The sequence below is a fragment of the Lepidochelys kempii genome, chromosome 3 (genome assembly GCF_965140265.1).
Source record: "Lepidochelys kempii isolate rLepKem1 chromosome 3, rLepKem1.hap2, whole genome shotgun sequence".
In the NCBI taxonomy this organism is placed as follows: Eukaryota; Metazoa; Chordata; order Testudines; family Cheloniidae; genus Lepidochelys; species Lepidochelys kempii.
This window is the reverse complement of record NC_133258.1, coordinates 110,884,044-110,896,715: the sequence shown is the minus strand read 5'-3', so window position 1 is coordinate 110,896,715 and position 12,672 is coordinate 110,884,044. Positions and strand designations below refer to the sequence as shown.

At 42.8% G+C, this 12,672-nt stretch overlaps 1 protein-coding gene across 3 annotated transcripts in view; it reads right to left on the bottom strand.

Annotated features, from left to right (window-relative positions):
- The window catches only part of GRM1 (glutamate metabotropic receptor 1), a 339,484-nt gene that overhangs the window by 30,752 nt on the left and 296,060 nt on the right, over window positions 1-12,672 (bottom strand). The window contains exon 10 of one of the 3 annotated variants that reach the window (XM_073337561.1): window positions 6,684-6,750. The exons of the other annotated variants lie outside the window; for them this stretch is intronic. The gene's annotated coding sequence lies outside the window, so the exon portion shown is untranslated. Of the gene's footprint in view, window positions 1-6,683; window positions 6,751-12,672 lie in introns of those variants that run through there. 3 annotated transcript variants of the gene reach the window in all.

The following is a 12,672-nucleotide window of genomic DNA, read 5'->3' as shown; positions in this document are numbered from 1 at the left end:
CATGTGCTGGGTGGAGGAAGGAGATTGTGTTGTGGGGAAGCAGGGGAGGGATCAGAGAAATGAACCTAACACTGGGCTGGACTTGAAGAAGTGATCTGCTGCATCAGGACTGAATAACAGACTTTCTGCTCTGGAACAGATAGGAGCTTGAGAATTGTCATTCAGAGCTGGAGGGTCTTGCACTGCATTCATGCAAGGGGAAGACTGGTCATTTTCTTTCCTAAGTTGGCTGAGAAGTTTGCAGGACCATTAGTGTTGATTTTCAATAAGTTGTGGAGCACTGGGGAAGTTCCAGAAGACGGGAAGAAAGCAAAAGCTGTGCGAATTTTTAAAAATGGTAAATGGGATGACACAGGTCGAGGACAGATAGAGGCTTGTCAGCCTGACATTGATCCCAGGGAAGATATTGGAGTGGCTGATATAGTACTTGATTAATAATGAAATAAAGGGTGATAATATAATCAATGCAAATCAGCATGGGTTTCTGGAAAATAGATTCTGTCAAACTAACTTCATGTCTTTTTTTGACGAGATTACAAGATTGGTTGATAAAGGTAACAGTGTTGACCCAGCACACTTAGACTTCTAGAAGACATTTGACTTGGTACCACACAACATTCTGATTAAAAACTAGAATGATTTAAATTTAACATGATACACTGTCACAGGGCTCTTCTCACTGCTAGGGTGCCTCCTCCTGTCTGCCTCTGGGGATTAGCACCTTTTGGGTCTGGCACTCCCTTCTGCCACTTGTTCATGTGCCCTGCTGCTTCTCTCCTTCTGCAATTCAAGGTACTTTCTCTTCGTGGATTGGCCCTATGGTCAGGTCACTATAGTCCTCGCCCTCCGGGGTAGCAAAGTCCTGTTGGGATGACTGTCTCAGGAAGTCTTTGGCTCTGTTGCCCAATCTGTGCCACTTCCCTTAATAGCTGGTAGGGGAACCCAGGCCCGCCCTCTATTCCGGGTTCCAGTCCAGGGAACCTATTTCTAGCATCTGTAGTCTGTTTTCTTCCAGACTCTTCTCTTTCTCTGGACTCCTTCCTACATTTTCTGGCTCCTGCCCTCCCACCCAATTTACCAGCCCAATCTCCCTCCTAGGAGTGACTGCAGCCTACTTCCCCTGCAGCCCCTTTCTGCTCCCACATTCCTGGCTTTATACTAGCCGTGCCTGTTCCTTCTCGGATGGGCCTTCCAATCAGCCTTCCAATGCCTGAATCTCCCCCAGACACAGCCTATCAGATTAAATATAATAATTTCACCTGCTCGGCCTTGTGTGGGGTGAGCACCCCATTAAAGACACATTAAATGGATCAAAACTGGCTAATGGATAGGGCTCAAAATGTAACTAAATGGGAAATTGTCATTGAGCAGGTCTGTTTCCAGTTGGGTCCTGCAGGGACTGGTTCTTTGTCCTACACTATTTAACATCTTTATTAACAATCTGTAAGAAAACATAAAATCATCAGTGATAAACTTTGCAGATGACACAAAAATTGAGGGAGTAGTAAATAATGAAGAGGACAGGTCACTGATTCAGAGAGGTCTAGATTGCTTGCTAAATGGAGTGCAAGCAAACAGTATTCATTTTAATATGGCTAAATGTAAATGTATACATTTGGGAATAAAGAATTAGGGCCATACTTACAGGATGAGGGACTCTATCCTTGGAAGGAGTGACTCTGAAAAAGATTTGGGAGTCATGGTGGATAATCTGATGAACATGAGCTCCCAGTTTGATGTGCTGGCCAGAAGAACTAATGCAATCCTGGGATGCATATACAGCGGAATCTCAAGAGAGGTTATTTGACCTCTGTATTTGGTGCTGGTGTGACCATCGCTGGAATACTGTGTCCAGTTCTGGTGCCCACAGTTCAAGATGGATTTTGTTAAATTAAAGAGAATTCAGAAAAAAGCCACAAGAATGATTAAAGGAATAGAAAACATTCCTTCTAGTGACAGACTTAAGTAGCTCCATCTGTTTAGTTTAACAAAACCTTTGGCATGCGGCCCATCAGGGAAATCCACTGGTGGGCTGGGGCGGTTTGTTTACCTGCAGCGTCCACAGGTTCCATGATCGCAGCTCCCACTGGCCACAGTTCACAGTTCCAGGCCAATGGTGGTTGCGGGAAGTGGTGTGGGCCAAGGGATGTGCTGGCCGCTGCTCCCCGCAGCCCCCATTGGCCTGGAACAGCAAGCTGTGGCCAATGGGAGCTGCTATCGGCCAAACCTGCGGACGCTGCAGGTAAACAAACCGTCCCAGCCCGCCAATGGATTTCGCTGACGGGCTGTGTGCCAAAGTTTGCCCATCCCTGGGTTAGTCCATAAGCACCTGCACAGGTAATAAATATTTAATAATGGGCTCTTCAATGCAGTAAAGAAAGGCATAACATACTCCAATGGCTGGAAGATAAATTTGGACTGGAAATAAGGGATACATTTTTAACAGAAAAAGTAATTAATAATTGGAACAATGTATCAAGGGTTATGGTAGATTCTTCGTCACTGACAATTTTTAACTCAAAATTGGATGTTTTTCTAAAGATCTGCTCTAGGAGTTGTTTGGGGGAAGTTCTATGGCTTGTGTTATACAGGAGATCTGAGTAGGTGATCATAATGGTCCCTTCTGGCCTTGGAATCTATGTATGAATCATTGCCGATTGAACTATGGACAGATAAAAGCATGAGCCTCTCCTCCACAGCCTGAGTTAAAGGACTAAGTCCTGTAAGTAGGAGCTCTAAAGGAATCACATCCTCTGTGGATCAGTCACAGAAGGAACCAGGTGACACCCATGGAGCACTGGGTTACGCTAACATGCACGATCCCTCTGTGCTCCAGGCTGTTCAGGAAGGCATTCTGTTTGTCAGAATACTTTCTGGTGCTTCCAAACACTCTGGCTTTGCCTAACAGACACACCCCAGCTTTGAAAATGTAGCAAAATCACTTTGGCTTTGGCACTTTACTATTTTACCAAGTGGGAAAAGATAAGGATCTGCCAGTAAAGGATCTTTATTTCAAAGATTGCAAGAAATAAAAATAACACAGGTGCTATTCATTCTTGGTATTAATCCCCCCCTGGTTATGGAGAGGGGTATAAAATCTTCCTTCCTTCAGGCCAGACAGTGATACTCTTACACTCACATCAAAGTAAACGGGACCAGATGAGGAGTATGGCACTCCCAGCATGAGAAAGTGTGTCACATTCTGGCCATTTGTAAAGAGTGCCCCTATCACTCACACACCCAAAGTGCATGTACGTTAACAAGTTTAAAACACACAGCATTACACATGTACGAGAAACTGCTAGTGATTTAGGATTAGGAAGGGAAAGTGAAAGGAAAAGGTTAATGACTGCCATGAGGAAAAGAGCTGCACTGAATCTAGAGAAAAGAGAAGACTAAAGCAGGAGGAAGATTGATTGTTTCTGGAAGAAAATCTGTCCTGAGGAGTCTGATGAGGGATGCTGCCAATGTATTTCAATTCAAGTAAGAATTTAAAAAGGAAGACTTGATAGCCGCACACACACACACAGAGAGAGAGAGAGAGAGAGAGAGAGTCAAGCTAGCAGCAATATTTGGACAATTCACTCTCCCTCCAAACCCTTGGGATCCTCTAGACTCAAGAAGAATGAAATTAGCCTAGGACTGTACTTAAATTAATAGATTTACAGAATTTAAGAAAAGAAGGGACCATTAGACCATCTAGTCAGATTCCTGTGTAACAGAGAATTTCACCCAGTTATCCTTGTATTGAGCCCAGTAACCTGTGTTTGACTAAAGCATATTGATTCAGAAATACAGAATCTGCCAGGCGATTGACCGCATTTGAATCACAAGTGTCAGAAGCAGTCAAGGAGGCTGTGAGTGATGCTTGGGGACATAGGTGCTGAAAGACCATTTAGAAAAGAAATATCCCCTACTAAGAAAAAAGATATGAAAAAAGAGAGAGAGACCAGGCACACCTGTCAGCAGTTCTGTGTCCCAAGGATCATCAGCACTTTCTCCTCGAATTTCCATCAGTCTCTACATCCTTTGTAGCATCTTGGAGTATGAAAATGTTGTGAAATACAAACAGTAATTTCTGGAACTTGAACGATGCAAATGAGATAAGACACACTGTCTGAAACAGGGGCCCCAGAAAGCAAGCACTAAGCGAATCACCATCTGCACAGACTGTCGTATAATAACACTGAAAAGCTAATCTATGGATTGATGTTGCTATTTGATGTGTTTTCCAGCAAACCTTTCATCAGATTCACTGCTGCAGCTGATACTTATTAGCATGTGTCTTTTCATAAAAGGCTAGTACCCGGTAGAATTAAGTAGTGTGTTTGTGCATAGAATTATGTGCATGGTAAACTGAAAAGCAACGTGTTCCTAACATAGCTGATATGCAGGCCTGCTTTCAGTTTGTCATGACACAGTTGGATTGCGTCTGACTGCTCTTACCTGCCCAGCTCAAACCAGGTGCTCTCAGGGAACAAGGAGTACTGTGTGTGGAGCTGATCAAAACTTTTCTGTTGAAACTTTTTTGATTAAAATTTTCCTTTTTTCCCTAAGTTAAACCTTCTGGGAAATTTGTGTTTCATTTTAAAGTGTCCATTTTTTTCAGAAAATAGACAAAAACTGACAAAATGTGGCTATTGTTTTTTTGTCTAAAACCAAAAATTTTTACAGGAAATTTTGATTTTTCTCCTCCTAATGTCCTGTTTTCAACCAGCTGTGAGCATTTGTATTGCGGGTTCTGACAAGACCACAGTCTGATCAACCTGTTGTGGGAATTTTTAGCAGTAACCTGGAGTGCGCTTTGTTGCACAATTCTCTAATACCTGGATTGGTTTTCGATTTGGTTTGTTTTAAGTAGGACAGATAGCGTAATGAGCCTGGTCCAACTCCCATTGACATCAGTGAGTTTCAACTGATGTTTTGGCAACTTATTTTCTTCTATAGGCCATTGATTTCAATCAGCAATTGGCAAGACTGAGCCAAGTTTGTGCAGCAAGGTGCAAATCCTGCCTCAGGCCATGCCCCAGTGAGGCTCCCTTGAGAGTGAAACTTGTGAGCTTCTTCCGTGTAGAAAGGGGTGGCAGAGGAGGGGCAGAGCAGGGAAGGCCCAGTCATGGAGCTCAGTACGCAGAGGTGGACGGAGGCACACAGCCAATTCAGGTTATGGGGTTGGGCAGGAATGGAGAATCTGCCACTATATAGATTCTTCTGTCCTCTTTCTCCCACTGCCTACCCCTTTCCCCCGACATTAGAGTAGCCAAACTGGAGCCCCAGAGGCTATTGCAGTGCCGGTACAGGTCTGCTCTTCAACCAATCGTTGGGATGGGAAGGCTTCCTTCCACGTCACCCCTATGAAGCAGAGTAGCACACAGCCTATAAGCTGCTTCTCAGGATTTGGCCCCACCAGTAGACGTTTGCTATACATAATGGATGTTGATGACTAATGTCATGATAATTCTTATACTGAAAGTATGTTAAACGTAGGATACAGTCTAGCCATTCCATAATGGCCAAACAACTCTAACTAGCTCCTGGGGGAAAGTGGGGGGGGGGGAGAAAGGGAGGAAGGGGAGAAGCCAAAGCATCAGTTAAAGATGGACATTTTGGATCTCCAGTGACTTGTGAAGTTCCTAGAAAAACAAAAGGACTTTCTTGCCTACAGTATGTTAGAAGCACATTACAAATACAGTGCAAGTTGCTATTGTATATCCACATAGGTTCTAATGTAGAGCTCTGCTTGTTCAGCTGAAGAAAGGTGTGTGTGTGGGGGGGGGGGCGGTACTTTAAACCATTTTGTGCTTCCCCAATCTTGAGGCCAGCCCCTGGCATAATTTAGAGAAGCTTCATGACAGCTCTGAATTATGTCCAGCTGCAGTTGTCCACAAATGGTTGTTCTGTAGCCAAGGATTGCAAGAGAGTGCCCCAAAATAATTGTATCCAAGGCCAAAGTTCAGTCACTAGTCTCTCCATTGGCTTTACTTGAAACTGGATGAAGCCCTTAGTTAACGTGTCAGTTAACCTGTTTAAACTGGCGACTCAAGTAGCTACCATTGATAATACTTTTGTTTCACCACATGTTCTGCATCAGTTCCTCCTGCTGTATAGAACATGAAGTGGATTTGAAAGATCATATGTTATCAACTAGTCACAAAGCCCATCCCTTGGACTTAATCATTCTTATATTTTTTTCCCTGTTGGCTTGAGATGGATTCAGAGTAATTTATCATTGGATTCACCAGGTCCCATGGTAAGTTGGTTCTTCATCAACTGAAATCTTTAAAGCAGGATTGCATGTCTTTGCAAAAGATAAGCTCTACTAGTTCAAACCAGAAGTTATGGGCTTGGTGCAGGAATTACTGCGAGAGGTTTTATAGCCTTTGTTATGAAAGAGTCAGTTTAGATGATCATAATGGTCCTTTTTGGCCTTAAAACCTGTTAAACCAGTGATCTTAGTGGTAGAAGATCATTTCCAATCTTCTGATCCATTCAGTTACCCAACTGTGAGCTACTTTAGGTATATTCTGCTAAATTTCTCCATTTTATCCCTGTATCACATCTAATCTCCATATTGTGATCTCAGTTGCTGAGAATCTTGTACAATCACTTAATTTATACAAGAAGTGGGACAGCACATAACATCTTCCTTGTTTAAATTCTGCAACATACCTACCCTCCTCTGGTTCAGTAGACAATTCAGAAAACTTGCCAAAATGGTATATATGAGGCAGGGAAGGGGATAACAGATGCCTGAAAAATGCAAACAAAGTAGAAAAAAGAGAGAGAAATAAATCCGAATTACAAATAGGCTTTCACATTCACTGGTTTGTACGTGTTCTGTTTTCATGGACTTTTTCTCAAACACCTGTATTTCTGAGACCCATTTACCTATAAATAACACAATGGCAAAATCCTACTCAGTTTACTCACACAGGCTTGACTTCAGTATGACTGTGTATATGAATAAGATCAGCAAAATACGTTCTTTTATATTCTTCTTACTGTATCTCTGAACAGGAATGCAAATAAAGTACTCTTTCTTCCTCACTCTTTCCTTGTAGAAAGATCATCCTTCAAGACTCCATGGCCGTAAGGTAACCTGGATTGTTTATTACTTTTCTCTGAGATTAACTGTAATTTGAGGAAATTGAGCTGAATTATTGTCACTATTGCATGTGAAGATCCAGAATATGCAGCTTTTCTATTTTTAAAGGGCTTGTCTACACAGGGAATTCAGAAAAATTAATCCAAATTAACTAAAGGCATGAATTTAAAGTGGATTGGTTAAACCACATTAAGCCCTGTGGGTATGTCTACACAGCAGCTAGACACCTGCAGCTGGCCTGTGCCAGCCAGCTTTGGCTCTGGGGCTGTTTCATTGCTGTGTAGATTTCCAGGCTTGGGCTGTAGCCTGAACTCTGGGACCCTCCTACCTCTCCGGGTCCAAGAGCCCGGGCTCCAGCCTGAGCCCAGAAGTCTACACAGCAATGAAACAGCCCTGTAGGCCAAGCCCTGTAGGTCTGAATTGGTCTCTAGCAGCTGTGTAGACATACCCTGTGTGGATTTTCTTATTCAAAATTAAAGTGGCCTTAATTTGGTTTAATTTATTTCACTTTGGAAGTGAATTAAGATAAACTGGAATAAGGCCACTTTAATTCTGAATAAGAAAGGCCACACAGGGGCTTAATGTAGCTTAAACAGTCCACCTTGAATTCACACTTCGTTAACTCGGATTGATTTTTCTGTGCCCCCTATGTAGACAAGCCCTAAGAGTGTGTATTATTGCACACAGCATATAGAGGCAATATTTTAGGGTAATATAAATGGAAATGCTGTTGTTGGAAACATTAGCAAGAATGAACCCTGCTATGGCAGTTCTGCATTCTTATTTTAATTTATCCAAGCAGTTTGTGTGCATTTAGCTGTTAGTCCTGGTGGTCTTTTTTTCTGTGGCAAAAGATTTTGTAAGCTGTATCATATCTGTCCCCTTTTATCATATCTAAAAGGAGCATAAACCCAGGAAAATCAGGATTTATAATGGCAATTTTGGCACAGCATTGCTGATAATGGAAATCAGCATTCACATTATTATTATTCTCCAGATAGCTCTGTAACTGCGCACTTGACCTTCTGAAATTTGTCTATTAATATTATAGGGCATTGAACTATGGACAATAATCATTTTTGGCCCCTAGTTTTGCCCAGAATAGATCTAAATGGCTTTGTGTTTTATTAACAATCCAATGAGACATCCATCCATGTTCTTGATTCTTTTATGAAATGTGGTATGTTCTTGCTAACAAAAGCAGAGATCCCATTTCCTCTCCATTTGTAGTCCAAACATTTAAGTATGGTGTATGATGTTAAAAATTAAGTGTTCTTATAATGACAACAACCTAGAGTATACAATCAAAATGCAATCACTTTTGATTACTCTGGGATTAAAACACTGGCACAAAAGATTGGAAAGCTCTGCTGACCCATAATATTTTTTTATACTGAACTAGTTAATTAATTATTTAACTGAGATTACATCAATATTTTAGGAATGTTCACTTTCAGCATCTAGAGATGGAATGTAAAATATTTTTATCTGGCCTCCCTAGATATATTATATAATATATGCTCCACTATTTCAGCAACAGGATCATGTAGCAATGCAATTTATACTAGCTGAGGATTGCAAACTATTTTAACCTAATATTCAGAAGCAATATGATCATGTGTCATTATTGTAGTGGAAACTTGTTCAATCTAGATTAGATATTCAAATTCTCGTTTGTCTTCTGAAATGGTGTTCTAACTAGGGTTGCCAACTTTCTAATAATACAAAACTGAACACCCTTGCCCTGCCCCACCCATTCACAGAGGCCCTGCCCTTGCCACACCCCTTCTCTGAGGCCCCTCCCCTGCTCACTCCGTCCCCCTCCCTCTGTCACTGGCTCTCGCCTACCCTCACTCACTGGCTCATTTTCACTGGGCTGGGGCAGGGGTTTGGGGGGCGGGAGGGAGTGAGGGCTCCCGCTCGGTGTGTGGGCTCTGGGGTGGGGCCAGAAATGAGGGGTTCAGGGTGCAGGTGGGGGTTCTGGGCTGGGGCAGGGGGTTGGGGTGGGCATGGGGATGAGGGATTTGGGGTGCAGGAGGGGCTCCAGGCTGGGGGGTGGAGCTGAGGGGTTCAGAGTGTGGGAGGGGGTTCCAGGCTGAGGCAGGGGGTTGGGGTGCAGAAGGGTGCAGGGTGTGGGCTCCGGGAGGGAGTTTGGGTGTGGGAGGGAGGTCAGGGCTGGGGCAGAGGCACAGGAGGGGATGTGGACTCCGGCTGGGGATGCGGGCTCTGGAGTGGGACTGGGGATGAGGGGGTTGGGGTGCAGGAAAGGGTGTGGAGTGCAGGCTCCGGAGAGAGTTTGGGTGCTGGAGGGAGCTCTGGGCTGGTGCAGTGGGTTGGGGTGCGGGAGCAGGTGTGGGCTCCAGATGGGGGTGCGGGCTCTAGGGTGGGACCAGGGATGAGAGTTTTGGGGTGCAGGAAGGTGCTCAGGCCTGGGACAGAGGGTTGGGGTGTCGGAGGGGGTGTGGGGCACTTACCTCGTGGGGCTCCCTGGAAGCGGCGACACGTGCCTCCGGTTCCTAGGCAGAGGCATGGCTAGGCGGCTCTGCATGGTGGATGCTCACTGCCTCTGCCCGCAGGCGCAGCCCCCACAGCTCCCATTGGCTGTGGTTCCTGGCCAGTGGGAGATGTTGAGCTGGCACTTGGGACGGGGACAGTACAAGGAGACTCTGTAGCCATCCCTCCACCTAGGAGACGAGGGACATGTCGCCACTTCCAGGGAGCTGGGTGGAGCCGAGTAGGGAGCCTGCCAGCCCCACCAACTGGACTTTTAACTGCTTGGTCAGAAGTTCTGACCAGAGCCACCAGGATCCTTTTTCAATTGGGTGTTCCGGTCAAAAACCAGACAACTGGCAGTAATGCTGTGCCAAAATTGCCATTATAAATCCTGATTTTCATGGGTTTATGCTATAACTGCAAACATCCTTACTGTCTGAAATCCGATAAAAAATGGCTAAGTTCTCCCTTCCATTAAAAGCATGTGGCCTCACTGGCTTCAGTGAGGCTACAATGACATAGAACCAGCTCCTCAGTTGCTGTAAATCAATATAGTTTTATTGAAAACAATGAGAGAGGTCCATTAACTTCTTTCTACAAGAAAATATGGAGGACAGATATCACAGAGCATCGTGGGAGACGTAGTCCAGCTAGGGAGCCTGGTCCATAGAAGGGAATGGGGACATGACACACTCAAATTACAACACCCATGATGCACTGTGGCAGCTACAGCACACACAGATTAATGTTGAACTGACTCAGAATGAAACATTATTTTTTAGAATTTCCTTATGGAAAATTGAAAAATTTCAGCATTTCCTGTGGAAAAATTTAATAGTTGGGAAACTCTATTTTTTCATCGAAAACTCATTTAGATGGAAAATTCCCAACCAACTCTCCACTTTGATGGTCCCCTGCGCAATTCCACATTTTGGGTGTATGTACACATTCTCTCTCTCTCTCTGTCACACACACACACACACTTTTTCATTGGACCTGCTAGAGGCCTGTTTGGGGAACATGGACCATTCTTTGACATATTTATTCCTTTCCTGACTTCTTTATCTTAACTATGCCATGTTCCATCACACAAGACAATGAAATGTTATTTCACCACGCAAAGGCATGCAATCACCAGAATTGGTTAGCAACATTGCCTGTTTTGTTCTGCTTTAACCACTGACCTTGAACCTATCTCCAGTTAAAAGAAACATGTTGACTAAGCACTGCTGGAGTCCAATGTATCAATCTGTTGATTTCTTCAATTTTCTGTCTCCAGGTACTTGCCCAACTCTCAAAATATTCCTTCAGGAATCTTTTAAGAATCATTTGAATGATAAAACTAAACATTTAAAGTATTTGGAATAATATTTTGAGTTCTGATTAAGGAAAAAATAGCTCAAAAACACTAGAAAATCAGTTGTTTCCCTGCATCCACCAGCATTTCACACATATAGCTGATGAGCTGTCCTCAGGCTTGTTCTTTTGCCAAAATATGACTCTTACTATTATAATGATCCGCTGATGCTAGATTGTTTTACCAGCAACCTCCTTCAAATTAGTTACTGTGCTTAATATCAGAACACAGAGCTCATACCCTGAGGCTTAGTTCAGAAGACCAGTTGTTGACTACTGATAATGTCACCTACAAGGGAATTGTTGTTATGTGTTGTATTAAATATCACATGATGAAATTCATCTCTCTCTCATTTCCTCTTTCAATCTACACAAATATTTCAACAGCTAATTAGCAACACCCCACTGTCAGGTTTCAGCATTTTATTATAAATATGTACAGTTTAGTAGTATGTTGATTTTAATAAAACGCTTAACTGAAAGGAAAGGGAATTGGATTGCCAAACCCTGCGGCAGTTTTTCCTCACAATTAAATCTATTTGGCCCTAATAATTTTAGAAGACAGTAGTTTAATAAACAATAAGAGCTCATGAAATTAATGAGCATTATCATGAGGCAATTTGCCATGCTGATCAGTTAAATATTCCAACAGAAGGACACATGTGACTGGCTGCCACGGTAACATTTATACATGGAATTGAGCTTTATGTTTATGAGGAGAAGCACTGAGTATGCATTGTGAATCCTCTTGTTCAGATACACAGGGCACTCACTGTATACCACCACCTTGAAGAGCCAACCATTTTGAGAGGTGCAGTTCTAAAATGGATATTGAAAACATGGCAGTTGGTACCAGAGTACAGTAGCATAAATGTCACACGGGGCTATTACTGCTTCCTTTCTTCCGCTTATTGTCTGTTACAGTCCCAATCCTGCAAACCCCAAGGGCCACCCTTTCAAAGCTATTTAGTCACCTAAAGATGCAGATGGGTCCCTAGTGGGATTTTCAGAAGTACCTAAGCAGGCACCTAACACCCATTCATTTCAATGAGAGAACACTTGTACATAAAGTTAAGCATGTGTGTAAGTGTTTGCAGGAGTGGGCCCATAGACTCTAAGCTCTTCAGAGCAGATTTTACTACAGCCCAGATCCTCCAAGTTATTTAGACACCCAAGTTCTATTGAAATTAATGGGAGTTACATGCCTAAACACTTTTGAGCATCTGGGCCCAAGTGTATTTACAGTACCTAGCAGAATGGGGCCGTCATCATTGCTGGGGCCTCTAGACACTACTGGAATGTCAACAACAACAGTGGAAATGCACACATGTAGCTTCACTGCACGAAACCCATCTAGCCAGGGCTTTTTTTTGGAATTTGTTTTCATTGAAATAGGCAATGACATTGCCACAGGCATAAAAGATACACAGTATAGCCTACTCCAACAGTTTAGTATTTGCAGGGCTCTTAATTAATCACAGTTAACTCATGTGATTAACTAAAAAAAATTAATTGCAATTAAAAAAATTAATCGTGATTAATCACAGTTTTAATCACACTGTTAAGCAATGGTATACTAATTGAAATGTATTAAATATTTTTGGACGTTTTATGACATTTTAAAATATATTGATTTCAATTATAACACAGAGTGTGTAGTGCTCACTTTATATTATTATTTTAATTACAAATATTTGCACTGTAAAAATGATAAACAA